This window comes from Chionomys nivalis, chromosome 19, assembly GCF_950005125.1.
Source record: "Chionomys nivalis chromosome 19, mChiNiv1.1, whole genome shotgun sequence".
NCBI classification, from domain to species: Eukaryota; Metazoa; Chordata; class Mammalia; order Rodentia; family Cricetidae; genus Chionomys; species Chionomys nivalis.
In genome coordinates, this window is record NC_080104.1 from 54,826,109 (window position 1) to 54,841,896 (window position 15,788).

The 15,788-nt window shown below is 44.9% G+C and overlaps 1 protein-coding gene across 12 annotated transcripts in view; it reads right to left on the reverse strand.

Annotated features, from left to right (window-relative positions):
- The window catches only part of Pcbp3 (poly(rC) binding protein 3), a 191,498-nt gene extending 178,580 nt beyond the window's left edge, over positions 1-12,918 (reverse strand). For all 12 annotated transcript variants that reach the window (XM_057751296.1, XM_057751308.1, XM_057751306.1 and 9 more), the window contains exon 1: positions 12,748-12,918. The gene's annotated coding sequence lies outside the window, so the exon portion shown is untranslated. The remainder of the gene's footprint in view (positions 1-12,747) is intronic.
- Between the last annotated feature and the right edge of the window lie 2,870 nt (positions 12,919-15,788).

The following is a 15,788-nucleotide window of genomic DNA, read 5'->3' on the forward strand; positions in this document are numbered from 1 at the left end:
GTATGAGAAAATACCCAAAAAACAACTTTGTATAAAAATTAATAAATATGCCTTTGTACGGCTGTTCGGGGTTCAGTTCATCATGAGTTGACTTGCCTGCTGTCACACAGGCCTTAACATTTCATCTCGGAGTGACCTCTTTCTTCAACTGACCCACACAACACAGAGCACCCCAACAGGTAAAGCATTGGACAGCCAGTTCTCCAGAGAAAATGTACAAATGGTTAATAAGTACATGGAAGGGTATTCACTACCATTAGTCATCAGAGAATGCTAATTCATGCCATAAAGTGAGATACCGCCTCCTACCCACTCAGATATTATGATTTAAAAAACTGGAAAATATAAAAGGTTCAAGTGGCTATGAAGAACCTGGAACCTCATACACTGCTGATGGGGATGTAAAATGGTGTAGCATTTCTGAAAAACACTTTAGAAGCTCATCAAAAACAACTAAACAAAGATCTGACCCAGAAACCTTACTCCTAGATGTAAATCCAAAAAACTAAGAAAAAAAACGTGTACATAGTCAGTCATAATAGACGCGTAAGTCTCAGAATATATATATAAAAAAAGCAAAAGATAAAATAATCCAAATGTCCACCTAGGGGTAACTGGACACATAAAATACCTTGGCTATAAACCAAGGAATAAAACACTACGACACACTACAGCATGAAAGAAGTTTTAAAATACTGCACTAAATAAAAGAAAATAGGCACACAAGGCCACATGTCATACGATTCCATTCAGGCAAAATGTCTCCAGTAGTCACATCTTTCGAGACATAAAATAAGCTAAAAGGAGCCAATGATGGGAGGGAAAAAGAACAAGAAGTTACTATTAACGTGCGAGAAGTTGGGGGGGGGGGGTTGTTGTTGTTTGAGACAGGGTTTCTCTGCAGCCCTGGCTGTCCGGTAGACCCGGCTGACTCTGCCTCCCGAGTGCTACAATTAAAGGTCTTTGCCACCACACCCAGTTTTCCTAGAGATGATGAAAAGATTCCAGAATTATGGAGTGATGACGGTTGAATACACTATAAATATGCCAAAGCTACAGAACTGTAAAAGTTAAAAGGATGAATTCTGTCAGTTATACCAAAAACGTTTTGATTAACTGGAAAACAGTGAAATAAAAATATTTTTAGGGAAAATCTAAAGTAGTAAACAGCAGCTGAGCTGAACTGAGAGCATCTACAGAAGACTCCGCACAGGGGAACAGTCCTAGAAGGAAGTGAGACACCAGAGGACAGGGAAGAGCAAGGCCACACCAAGGTGAATCAAAGCTTTAGGGAGAGCTGGGCGCATTTAATCCCAGCACTTTAATCCCAGGAGGCAGAGGCAGGCGGATCTCTGAGTTCTAGGCCAGCCTGGTCTACAAGAAGTAGTTCTAGGACAGGCTCCAACTCGAGAACCTGAAATGATCCTATCCTACTGATGAATATCTTACATATCACCTTAGAACCTTCATCTGGCGATGGATTGAGATAGAGACAGAGACTCAATTTGGAGCAACGATCTGAGCTCTTAAGGTCCAAATGAGGAGCAGAAGGAGGGAGAACATGAGCAAGGAAGTCAGGACCACGAGGGGTGCACCCACCCACTGTGACATTGGAACTGATTTATTGGGAGCCCACCAAGGCCAGCTGGACTGGGACTGAATAAGCATGGGTTGAAACTGGACTCTCTGAACATGGCAGACAATGAAGGCTGATGAGAAGCCAAGGACAATGGCACTAGGTTTCGATCCTAATACATGAACTGGCTATGTGGGAGCTTAGCCTGTTTGGACGATCACCTTCCTGGACCTAGATAGAAGTGGGAGGACCTTGGTCTTCCTGCAGGGCAGGGAATTTGGACTGCTCTTCAGTATCGAGAGGGAGGGGGAATGGAGTGGGGGGAGGAGAAGAGGAGTGGGGATAGGGAAAGGGGAGTGGGGGGAGGGGCAATATTTGGGAGGAGGGGGAAGAAAATGGGAAACGGGGACAGGTGGAAATTTTAATTAAAAAAGAATAAAAATAATAATTAAAAAAAAGAAACCCTGTCTCGAAATAAAATTAAAACAAAAAAAGTTTAAACGAGGTAAAGGGGTAAAGGGTGTCACATTATCTGGAGGGCCTATAACACACTCTCTGACCACGATAACTACTAAAAGGAAGAAAACTAGAACAGAGCTCCCAGTATATGGGAGAGGCTGGGGAAAACCAAATGATGTTTTTCAAAATCACAATATCAATTCTAAATGGGAGAAAAATCAACACTGAAAATGTAATGTAAGATAAATACACAGGACTATGAAATTAAATTCAAATATGTCAGTAATTACATTTAACGTAAATAAACTGAATGTTCCAAGAAAAAGACAAAAATTGTCAAATTAGATGAAAAAAAAATCTAACAAATTCCTTCCTTCCAAGGGAGATATTTAAAGTCTCAGAGCATCAACAAAGATATTTTGTAGCTATGAGATTAAAATGATCATGTCTGGCTATATGAACACAATACACGCCCACCATAAAGGCAAACACTGGACTAGAGATGAGCAAGGCCAAAAAAGCAGATCATTAAGAAGACCAAGTGAGCTAAGTGTGCTGCCGATCTCAGCTCATGGGCGGTAGAGCAGCAGGGCAGGACGGGCTAAGGCCAGCCTGTACTTCATAAGACTCGGCCTCAAAAGTGAAAAAAAAAAAAAAAATTAAATCTGCATGTTCCTAATAATATGGCCTCAAATATTATATATATATATATATGTATGTATGTATATGTAACACCTCTACATGGAGAAATAGGGCCATCCATAATAATAATGAGATCATATTGGTAACAGATATAACCAGACTTAAACTAATAAGAAAACAGCTATGATTAATATGTTTACAACTTAGTTAAATATAATGTGTAACACTTTGAACTTAATTTTTTCAAATATACAGGAATGTCTTTCAAAAATTTATCAGCAAATTTCAAAGGATAAAACTCATAGAAAGTAAGATTTTGTTTTGTTTTGGTTTGGTTTGGTTTTTCAAGACAGGATTTTGATGTAGCCCTGGCTGTCCTAAAACTCACTCTGTAGACCACGCTGGCCTTGAACTCACAGACGTCTGTCTGCCTCTGCCTCCTGGGTGTTGGGATTAAAGGCATACGCCACCACACCTGACTGAAAGTGAACAATTAACTATCTGGAAAACAAAATAAGAAAATATTGTGTCAGGAACGTCTCAATAGTGTTATGAATTACCTGTCAGTCAAAGGAAAAAATAATAATGGAAATTATAAAACATATAAAAACAAATCAAACTCTGTAAGATACAGTGGAAGTATTATCTACTAGGAAATATATCACCTTATGCACATATATTAGAAAAAAGGAAAACTATGGATTACTTAAGTATACATCTCAGATTAGAAGACGAAAGGAAGAAGAACTGGAATCTAGCTTCACTCACAGCGTGGATGCACAAGTCTCCAAGAGAAAATTCGAGTCATCAGAATCCAACCATACATCACAAGAATAAGGTGGCACCACGGTTATGTTCCACAGTGGCAAGATTATTCAGATTTTTTCATTCTGCTTTTAATGCTGTTCTTTATTCATAATACTTTAAGATTATGAAAATATTTTTAGTAATTAATATCCTACTGATCTCCCTCTTCATGAGGTCAACCAGTTAATAAATGGCAAGAACGAGGCAAGCTCTGAACAGCCATTTCATCTGAGTAATACAAGCCCACAACACCTTATATGTCTTTCTGTCTCTATTCAAATGCCCAGAAACAATTGACAGATAGATATATAAAAAGATTTACAAAGACAGGAAGTGATGAAAATAGCCAGCTTTTTCCCAAATATTAAGGGACTGTCTCATATACACACATCTATAAATAGAATCTATATTGTACTTTAATGAATAATTTAAAAGTACTTTGCAAACAGGGTTAAGAAAACAGGAACCTAAATGCTCAAAAATCAATGCTTCTCTCCTATTCCAACCTGGCACGTTATAGGAACAGACATTTAAATTAGACGGTATTGTCTGGAAATGTTGCAAGCTAGATAGAAAGGTATCAAAAGGTTTAAAAAACTTTGGCCTCAATACATGATAATTCTGTATAGAATATTTACCAAAGCTTAAATACTGCAGAAAGTAAATTAAATTTTCAGTTATAAGAAAGTTGTTCAATAAACTGGAATATCTACTGGAATAGCATGTAGCCATTTATAACCATATTTCAGAAGGTTACCCATGATAGGATAGAAGTTATGATTTAGAAGAAAATTTACTCATTTGTTTGTTTGTTTTTTTTGGAGTGGCAGAAAGAACACATGATCTCATGAATGCTAAACATACATTATACCACTAAGCTACAATCCCAGGCCTAAAGGAAAAAAATTAGCCATGGACTATGTTATGGAATGAATCACAACTACTTTAAGAATGCCTGGCATATCATACACCACAGAGAGGGAAAGGGAGAAAGAGAGAGGGTGAAAAGTGTTGGGTATCTTTTGATGATTATCTACTTTTCTTCTTGTTTAGTTTTTCTGTACAAAGCATCCATATTACTTTATAGGTAGGAAAATGTTTCTTAAATATAAACTACCTCAAATAGATTGACTCCAGCAATCCAAATGTATTTGTCATGGGTCTAACTAGGGGGAGGGTGCCAGCAGACGTCTGCACATTCGTTTTCTATGGCTGTATAGGCTGTGACAAACTTAGAAGCTCAAACAATATACCCGTATCATCTCACCACCTTTGTGAGTCACGAGCCTACACAGGCTTAACTGATCCTCATGTAGGGACTCGCAAGGTTGCTGGTCAGGCTGCTCTCTCACCTGAAGATGGAACCCATGTGTGTGCTGGGCTGGGGGTCTGTTTAAGTAATGAACAGTTTTTGTTTCCCTGAACTAAGTATTCCCTGCTTCTGACTATTGGTTCTGAGTCCACCAGGAGGTGGACTCGGGAGGCTCTAATGCATCCCTAGCTTTCCTACCTACTTCATCAAGTCAAAAAAAAAAAAAAAAAAAAAAAGAACCTACAAATCAAATCCCCAACAAGATAGTATTCTATAATACAACATGAAAGGGACACTGTCACCTTGGCCATATTCTGTGGTCTAGAAGAAAGTCACAGGCTCTACCCACATTCACCAAAAGGGATTTTTTTTTCCTTTTGGGGATGAGTGGCCCACCTTAACTACATCCAGCTTTTTGTAAAGAGCTCAGGCAAAGGAGGGAAGTATGTGCTTGCATCTGAAGCTCTCCGCTCAGCTGACCAAAAAGAAAAGAGCCCTGCTCTGTGCATTGCAAAGGCAGGACAGCGCTGTAAGAGGAGATGCGAGGGGCTGGAGAGATGGCTCAGTGGTTAAGAGCATTGCCTGCTCTTCCAAAGGTCCTGAGTTCAGTTCCCGGCAACCATATGGTGGCTCACAACCATCTGTAATGAGTTCTGGTGCCTTTTTCAGGCCTGCAGACATACAGACAGAATACTGTATCCATAATGAATAAATAAATAAATATTAAAAAAAAAAAGAGGAGACGCGAGAGCTCACTAAGGGTCAGAGTGAACACAGAGAATACCAACAAGAAGTCCAAAAGGGGTACTCACCTTGAAAGAAGATTAAGATATAGATATAGGGAAAGAGAAAGGGGCACTTCTCTCTATAGAAATGCAGCATGCCCAGGACAAGTTTTAGAAAGAGAAAGAATGGTGTTCCCTGAAGGTCCAAATGTAAACCCTGGGTTTAGTCCCCAGGTAATTGTACCAGGAGGTGATGTGGTGGTGAGCCCACACAGTGCATTGTGAGACCAGGGTTTCTGGTTCTCAATTGGAAGACATGGCACTGGCTTGATGTGGCAAATGCTAACACCATTATATACTTACCTATCACAGGCCCAAACCCAAGGGACTTCTTGGGATTAAACCTCCAAAATCATGAATCAAAGTAAATCTCTCTCTGCTGCATACGGAGTTATCACACTCGGCATAGAGATGCCAAGCTGACTGACTCACGAGGTTATGCATAAAACCACAAATCACAGATGAGGTCCAGCTTCACATTCATTGGTCTCTTATAACCAAAAATCTGAGAGACCTAATACCTTGAGAGCAACACATTAAGGGTTTGGGTGCCCTCCACAACACCAACATCCTTTAGTCTTTTCAGCCTGGTGAATATTGCTAGTATTTCCCAGGGTTCAGACTTCCTATACTTGACGTGAACTATTCCACTCACTATTCCACGCAGCCCTTCCAGTTGACTGTCCAGCCAAAAGTTCCAGGTTCTCCAAGGAACAGACCCAGAGCATCCAAGGAACTTAAGTCCAACCTCGACTACATAGCAAGACATCAAAGAAAGGTAATTTTATCAACTTCTGAAGTATAAAGTATGTTCCCCTTCAAAAACTCTTCCAGGGAGGGTGAAGCACCAGCCACCCTGACACTAAACCTGAAGTGGGCAATGCAGGAGAAGCTAATCACTGGCCAGTACCCCCTTATAAACATGTGTGATGACCCTAAATGAAATATTAGTATGACTCCAATACCAATACAGTTTAGTGTGGTGCATCAGGACCAAGAAAGTGTATCCCAGGAAAATCAACGATAACTTCAAAGTTAAAGATTTAAGCTCTTATTTCAATGTAAGTGTAACAAAGAAAAACCACAAAATTATCTAAGTAAGTATATTTAAAACATTTAATTAAATGTATTTCTTGTTTCTGGCACAGGGTTTCACTGTGTAGTCCAGGTTGGTCTCAAACTCCTTCTTGTCTCAGTCTCCTGAGGGCTAGGATTACACGCATCTGTCATGATGCTGAGTTGACGTTTTAAAAAAAAAGTTTTCACTAAACTTTTAGTAGATGAGACAATCCATAACCTAATAAAAGGAATCTACTAAAATACAGAAGCAAAGTTCATAACTAAAGCTCTTACAGGATTATTCTCAAAGTGAAAATCAATACAAGGATAATCTTACCCAATTTCTAGGAGCTTCGCCTAGTATTCCATATAAAGTAAATAAAACAAAAAATAAATGATTTAAGGACTATAAAGAAATAGATTATCATTATGTTGAAACATACCACACACACACACACACACACACACACACACAAAGATTATGCATAGTGGCGCACGCCTTTAATCCCAGCACTTGAGAGGGAGAGGCAGATGGATCTCTGAGTTCAAGACCAGTCTGGTCTACAGAGTGAGTTCCAGGACAGCCAGGGCCACACAGAGAAATCCTGTCTTAAGCAAAAACAAAAGAAAAACAAACCAGAAATTCACCCACACCATGTGAGAAACTCGGCGTTTCAAAGGCAGCATTGCAGATCACTGGGGATGGGTGGTAATAAATGGTAATAGCACTATTAGTTAGGCATTTGAAATAAAATTCTAAAAGCAAATCTCTATCTCACAATCCATACAAAAATGAATTCCAAGTAAAATATAAAAGCCAAATATTTCAACATTTTAAAAGACTGTCTTATAGTCTTGAAGTTACACAGATTTCTCAAATAAGAGCCAATAACTACAAGTCGTAAAGAGAAAACTGATGAATTCGACTACATTAGAATTAAATATCTATTCATCAAATCAATATCTTTTTAAAGAATAAGGAATGGGACAAAAGTAGAATCAAAAATATTATAAAGAACTTCAGGAAAGGTACAAGAAGGACATAAACCAGACATAAATAGATGAGCAAGGTAAGATTACAACTGATAGGGAAGACAATCCATGCAGTGAAAGATGGAAGTGGGGTAGTAAATGTCCTCAGACTCACTGGTGATCAAGGAAATGCAAATTATAACAGTAAGATATTACCCACCTACCTGATTGGCAACAAAATACCTAAAGATTAAAGAATTCCCGTGGCTGGGAACCAAGTTTTTGAAAGTAACTGACAACAAGGAGGCTGTGAGCCCCAGTCTGTGTGTTTACAGGCACACTCCCTGGGGCCCAGAGCAGAGCAAAGGAGAGCCAGCGGAGCATGAAGACCAGCAGACAGAGGCTGAGCGAGCTGCTAGGGGGAGAAAGAAAGTAAAATTCGGGTCAGATACGGCGGCTTCGGATACTCGTCTTGTCTGGAAATGCATCGAAATCTTGTTTACTTGGAACAAACTCCCAAACAGTAGGGATCACCTTATCTTCTAGGGCCAACCTGACTATGTGACTTCCCCCGAAACATTCCAGCTAAGGCGGCTGAAAGCCGAGACCCAAGCTGCATTGGTTTCCTAATGCTGCTACCATGGATTCCCACAAACGTATTAGCTTAAAAAAAAAATATCACCCTTTGCTACCCAACAGTTAGAGGTCAGCAGACAAATATGGGTCCCACTGGGCTAAAATTAGGAGCCAAGATCCTTTCTGAGACCCTTTTCTTGTCCTTTTCAGAGGCTGCTAAACCCTTGGCATGTCCTGTTTTGTCGTCAAAGCTAGCGCTGGCGTCTAAAACCCTCGCCTCTCATCACTCTCACACTGGTTCTTCTGCCCTCCTCTTTCATCTTTAAGGAGGCTTGTGATCATTGTGAGCCTGCCCGGACAATCCAGCATCACCTCCCTATTTTGAAACCAAATGATGATCAACCTTTTTCTATCTGTGATCCTAATTCTCCTGCCAAGCAACATAACACATCACAGGCTCTGGGGATGAGGGCACAGTTTCAGGAAGCCATCCCATCATTCTACACACCACGCAACCCCTCTTCAACTCACCCCCTATGTCCCACCGGAATCCCAACTCTTTGGTAATACCCATACACATGTCCTCCGCTTCCGTATCAACACTCTGTTTTCCAATTACATTGACCTTCTCACCTTTTTCTAATCCATCTGTGCCAGACTTACGACTCGTCCTTTAGGGCTTACCCCAGAGGCTGCTTCCTCCCTGATGCCTTCTGATGCTCCCAGCTTATCATCCTGCAGCACACGCAGCAGGCTATGCATCCCAACCGCATCACGGTGTAGGCACTTGCAGCCATCTGTTTACATGCTCTTCCTCGGGCCAAACGGTGAACACTTCTAGGACAAGAACTCTGTCTCCCTCCCCCAAGGGACTCCCACATCACAGCACAGGATTCAGCAAGAAATGGGTCCTTGTATCTCACAGTACTCCTGGAACCCGGATGAAAAAGGAGGGGGCATCCCTGAAGTTTCCGCCACAAAAGAAATGCCGTAAGAAATGTAGGCCAGACCTCTAGTTCAGGTACTTATTCCACTAGCAGAACTATCCACTCAGCTTGATGTACAACTTCCTGCCATGTGAAGGAACTTATGCAAGTGACACATACCATTTTTTATTGCTAACCTATGGAACAACTCTAAAGTAACCAACAAAATTACCCACAAGAGAAATAAAGACTTTATTGTTTACATTCCTCAAAATTATACACATAAAAGTAGACACTGCTTCAACATAAAATGAATGCCTGACAATCACCTTCCCTAGAAAGAGGCTAAGTGTGAGGGTGTACCAAGTGGCCCTGTTTAGGGAAAAGCTGCCCTGCAAGCAGACACCTATGCACACTGCAATCAAGGGTTCTTTTCGTTTGATGGTAGTTATTAAGAAAACAGACACTTGTTTAATTTCAGTGCTCACTACTTGATGTCCACAGCCATAAAACTCCCCACCGGGAGAGAAAAAAAAAATAACTATCTTTTTCAAAGGAGAAATTAATTTGTTTTAAAGGCATCTCTCATCCAAGTTCAACAAAGCTAGCCTGTCCATTTTTTTCTTTAGTAATATGAATCCCGAAATTATTTCTAACATAATTCCCAATCCCACTCTCACTGAAATGAAAGTTTGAAGGAAAGCCTAGGCGGTGAGGGAAAAATACTGATTCAGTACCATGGACAGTGGACCCGCAACTTGCCAGTCACAGGCTCAGAGCTGCCCCAAGATTTCAGCATTTCAGCAAAGGCCTAGGGGGAGACAATTTCAACGTGTGAGCAGGTTATTTTTATTATATTCCAAAACACCACCCTCCTCCACTAAGGGGAAATACAACATACATCTATACCAATCTGCTCCACTTATCTCCTGCACAATAAAGCCCTGAGGTTTCTGTGCAAACAGAAATGACTTTGCCCCTGACACATCAGTACATGCCAGATCTCAATGAAACCTATAGAGAATCCACCTTCAACTGTCGGGACTGTTTCAAGGACCTCATGGGGCTTTTACAATTTACACATGCAGCATGCTCTCTGGTATCCAACAGACCAAAAGGACAGCCTCTTCAAGACAGTTAACAAGGCCTGGCACGGTGACACATGCCTAAGCTCATCGTTTGGAATGCTGATACAGAAAGATCTCAAGTTTCAGACATGTCTAACCTGTGTCCCAGAAGCCACATGAGGCCAAGAATAGCCATGAATGTAGCTACATGAATGTAGCTAACACAATATCATAAACTTAAAAACATTATAATATTTTCAGTGATTATTTTGTAACTCAGTTTTGCATGCAGACTATGTAGATGATAATATTGTCTCACAGTGACATGCTTGGAACTGGGCTGCAGAGCAAGATCCTAACTAAAAAAATGACAAGATGTAATCATGTCTTGTATATTGTATGTTGCGTGCCTTTTTCTTATAAAAAGTTGTAAAAACAAATCATAAATCTGTGTGAATTTTCTTCTACCTACAAATGACATCACGGTGGCAACACCAGCTCTGAATTCCAGATACAGTGTACAATCTTCTCAGTTATAAAGACCCTATTTCTAACAAATTCATTTTGCTGTTGTGTGTGTGTGCCCATGCATGTGCAAACACGCATGCCACAGAGTTCCTGCAGCAGTCAGAGGACAACTCCTTCCACCATGGTTTCCAGGGACTGAACTCAGATCATCTGGTTTGCAAGGCCCATTCTAAGCCACCCCACCAGCCTGGAGACGCTTTTTCCAAAACTTTATAATATTAAGGTCTAACTATGTGCATGCAGTGATATGAACTCCAAAGCAGGTGCGCTGCATTAACAATGGCACCTACACACACGTGAAAGCAGCGTGGCTGGAAACAGAAGGCCTCAGGTGAACAACATCTGAACTCCCAGTTTGCTAGAGCATCTCACATCTCGAGCCATCGTGCAGAGCCTCTCCAGCCCCTCTGACGCTCCAGCCATCTCCAGTGAGCAGTACTCTGTACACACAAAATGGGCATCTCGGATGTTAGATAATAAACTGCCCTTGTTGTGGGGACTGAGGGTCAGTTCTCTAGATAGACACACCCTGCAGTTCCTCTGGAACCCAAATCACAATTCAATCCAAAGAAGAGAAATGGGGCACAAGTTTGCCTCAGAAAACTAAGTTTCTGGAAGGCTGTGTCACAGAAATGTGTTGAGAGGGAGAGTTGGCATGCTAGCTCTTCAGCCTGGCCTCCAAGGCCCCGGCACCCAGGATTCCTTTTGGTGCAGCACCCACTAAAAAGCCTCCTCAACCATTGGCTCACATACAAAGCTAATGAGACTTGAAGGCCCATGGTGCCGAAAAGAAAAGTAGAAGGAAAATCACCAATCCTGGGACCCAACTTCATTAACTCACAAATTTCCTATACAAACAATATAGTGCAGAGTAAGGAAGGAAGCTAGACAGCTAAACCCTTTCAAATTAAACAAAACTCTTAGGGGAACAATAAAAAACAGGTCTAAGCACACCTCTTTCCCAAAAAAGAAAATGCAGTGATCAAAAAGAGGAACCAGTTTCTATCTGGTCTACCTGTTCTGGCTCTAATGGATGGCGCAGAAAACAGAAGGAAAGCCAAGAGAAAAGAGAGAGAGAGAAAGGAGACCGCAGTGGAGGGGAGAGGAGAAGAGGCCGCGCCCCACCCTCGCCCCACATCTATCCCTCTGAGTTTCCTTTTTTTCCCCCTGTTCATCTCAATCACAAGACACCCGTCCAAGCCTTGCAAGTCCCAGTGAGCTCGCAGCTATTGTAAGCTGACCCGAAAGCCTGCTGAGTTATGTGCCCACTGACAACTTCTGAATTTGGGGAGGCAGTGGAGAGGCCTGCGTTCTCCTGAGTGGCTCCCTGACATGGGCAAGGGCCAGTTACCATCAGACTTTCACAAGGACCCTGGGCCTTGACTGAACCCTCTGGCATGACCATGCAGGGCTGGAGACTGAGCCCATCGCTGGAAACTTCCCTCTAGGACCCTGCTCTGGCCCCAGCTCCACGCCCAAGGGCCAACAGGAACCACTCTACTCAATCTCTCTCTCTCTCTCTCTCTCTCTCTCTCTCTCTCTCTCTCTCTCTCTCTCTCTCTCTCTGCCTGGGAACCTCATCCTCTTGCTTTGCCTGGTACCCTCTCCTCAAGCCTGGAATCCCCTCCCTTAAACCTGGAACCCCGCACTCAGCCCTAGAACCTCAGCCTTCAGCAGGGAAGATTCCCTGCCCTCAGTCCTGAGATCCCCACCCTCAACCTAGGACTTCCGTCTCAGCCTGGGACTCTCGCCCTCTGCCTGGTACCCCTATCCTCTCTCCTGGGACCTCCGCCCTCAGCCTGGGACCCTCGCCTCAACCTGGGGTTCCGGCCCTAGCCCTGACATCGCCAACTTCAACCCACCTCCAGGATCCCCAACACCCCAGCTCGGATGAAGTTTTGTGACCGCGAACTGTCCAGTCCTCCGGCCTTTCGCGGGGTCTCAGTTGACCTGGGACGCGGCGTGAGAGCTAACCACCCCCCCACACACCCGCGCTGGACTCCCCCCCCTCCACTTCAACCGGCCGCCACTCACTCACCTGCCCCGCCACGGACAGCGAGGCCGCGGGCCAGGCGGAGCCGACGCCGCCAATCGGTTGAGGCAGAGGAGGCAGAGGAGGCAGACTCGGCGCGACGCGAAGCCCGAGGCGACCAAGCGGCGGCCGCGGCGTCTCCTAGCTCAGGCGACGGTAAGCAGTGCCTCGAGCTCTGGCCCGAGCACTGCGCGCGGCGAGGACCCGCCCTCTCCGCGCAGCCAACCACTCCCGCGCAGCCCGCCGGCTCTGGCCCCGCCCCCGCCCAAGGGCAGGGCCTGAGAAAGCGGGCGCCGGGATCCTATGGAACGGCAGGACGGTGACCAGCACGGCCAATCCAAGCGCGGGAAGCTCTCCGGCTAGAAGCCGTTTAGCGTCGAAGGGCGGTTAGGGTTGGGCGGAGCCCCACGCTGGGGCTGGAATGAGGCGGGGCCTCTGGGTAGGCTAAGTCAACTGGTGGGGGCGGGGGCAGCATGAGGGCGGGGCTGGGGCGGGGCCTCCAGAGGGCTAGCGGGAAGGGTGTGCTACGTGGATGTGAGATGGCTTCGCGGCCTGCCTCTCCGGTGCGATCGCCTGCAGGTGCCCGCGTGTGTTTCGCACACGCGGCTAGCGGGAGACTGAAGACACCCACTCTCGCGCTCTGGTATTCTGGGGTGGTCAGTTGGACCCACGGCCCTTAACGACCATGAAGGCCTGATCCGTTGACCAGCAGCCCTTCGTGGGTTGCCCCTCTTGACCGGAGCCTTTGCTAGCCCACGCAACCCAGACTGCAGAACTTGCGTCCAGGTACTCTCATCTGCTGGGCCTGCACACCTATCCACAAATGACTCAAGGCTGAAGGCCGGCAGAAGAACTGGCTGTGGCAGCTATTGGACAACATGTCAATTAATTATTATTATTACTATTATTATTGTCATTGTTATTATTACTATATTTTGTGCACCTTTCTAGAGAGGTGTCTTGCTCTGGTTTGTTTCTATTAACTATGGTTTTCATCACACTAAATAAACTATCTTTCATCTGATTGCACCCTATCAGCTTAGACTTAATCCTTTCTGCACAACATGAAGGGAAGGAACCAAGCCATATTGTCATCCCAGCCCTGGAACAAGCTGAGAGTACTGAGACCCTGCCTTCCACCAGTGCCAAGACATCCAGGTTTCCTAAGATCTTTCTACAGCAGCCTGGACCAATCAGAGTTTGGCCTTTCACAGGTTGGAAGAGTGATCCAGTTCTCCGATTACCCACCAGACATGCAGGAAGCATCTCTGGGAAACGCGATGACTTCTTTGTTGTTGTACAGGTGGGTGAGAAGAGAAGCAGGTGACAATGGGACTCTAGCAGAGATGACAAAACTCTCATCCTGCCCCGAGGCCTCAAGCCCACCAACAATTCACTTTGATGGCAATGATGATATATCATACATACAAAAGGATTTATACATAGCTCTCAACTCTCCACCTGTTACAATTATGACCTCTTTGTAGAGTCAGGAAGACCTTTGTAAGGCTGGAGCCTGTCACAGTAACCATGTGGCCTTTGGGAATTCCCAGAGCCATGCAGGGATGATGTTCTGGAATCCACTCTGAGGGATTCTGAACCCCACATCGTATACAGTAGTCATTTGGGATAGGAGGGTCAGAAAGCGGTGCATTCTTATTTGTCTTCAACTATCACCTGTGTGACTCAGCGGCAACCTTTTAGAAGAAAGGGCCTGGGTGTGGGCAAGAGGGGGCTGTGGAGAGCCCTACTCAGAGGCTAAGTCCAGTTGCAGCAAACCGTGACTCTTTCCAAAGAAGGGATTCAGGGCAGGGCTACGGGCTCCCACCGGGGGACACGAGTGAACATGTGGGCAAGCATTAGTGCACATTACATTAATCCTGTGCTTGGCAGAGGGAAGGGTACTCTGTGGTGGAGAAGAACACAGAGGTTTGGAGGAGGATGCCTAGGGCAGCATGCTGGGAGTCACTGAGGCAAGGATCTCGGGGGGGCGGGGGGGATGAACACGAAGGCTTGAGGCCAGCCCACCAGTAAAACCCAGACCTGAGCAAGGTCTTCGACTAAGATCCAAAGCCTCCAGGAGCAGCATGTGCAGGCCATCGGCTCCCTAGGCTCTGCACAGAGGCTCCGGAGGCTAGAACTGAAGCAAGCTCTGCCAAAGCAACCCCCCCTTTATCCAGATTACAGGTTGCCAGCCTCCTACTCCGCTCTCCAGGAGCCGGGGGCCTCAGCTGCCTACATCTCCTGGAAGACACACTTAGTCATTAGGAGACTAATGATAGTGTTTTCAAGGCAGCATGTTGGACCCTAACAACTTTCAATTATTTCCAGTTCCTGTCAACCCTGGGAAGAGAAAAAGCAGTTCAACTCAGGGTCCCACCCTTGACATGAAAGACAATCGAGTAAGGCTCTCAGTTCAGTTTCCCAGCAGCTCTTTGAAAGCCAGGGCAGGCAGCCCCGCCCCTGGCTGTGGCAGCTGCTGACCCGTTGCCCTCCCCTCCACAGATCCTTACATCCCTCCAAAGGCAGCCTTCCTGTCTTCCATTAGCACTGCTAGTGCACTGTCAGCGTGGTCCTTCCCAGGAGAAGTGCACCCGGGGGCTTGCGTTTATAAATAACTCCATGGTGTCTTGTTGGGGTGTGGAGAGTGGGGAGCGAAGGAACCTTGTAATTATCATCTGCTTACTGTGATGTCAGACCAAGCCCTAGGAAGTCTCTGCACACTTGGCCCTCCAGATTGTTGCACTCATCCCTGCCACCCGAGAGCTGGGAGGCCGCAGTTTCCAAAGGCTGGGACATCTGGACAGGTGGGGGTGGTGGAAGCCCCTTTAGCTCTACATTAGACGGCTCAAAGTGCCTGTAAAATAGTTACACATGGAAAGTACTCACGAGGTAATTAATGTCAAATCCCTGAGGCGTGCAGGCCTTCCCCTCCCCCCTACCACCCCCACCCCCAGTGGAGCGCAGCCCAAGCCACACCACTTCTACAGCTGCAGCCCCTCTCCTTCGGGTGGGCAGAGAGCAGAGGGGCAGAGTATGGGGCAGGC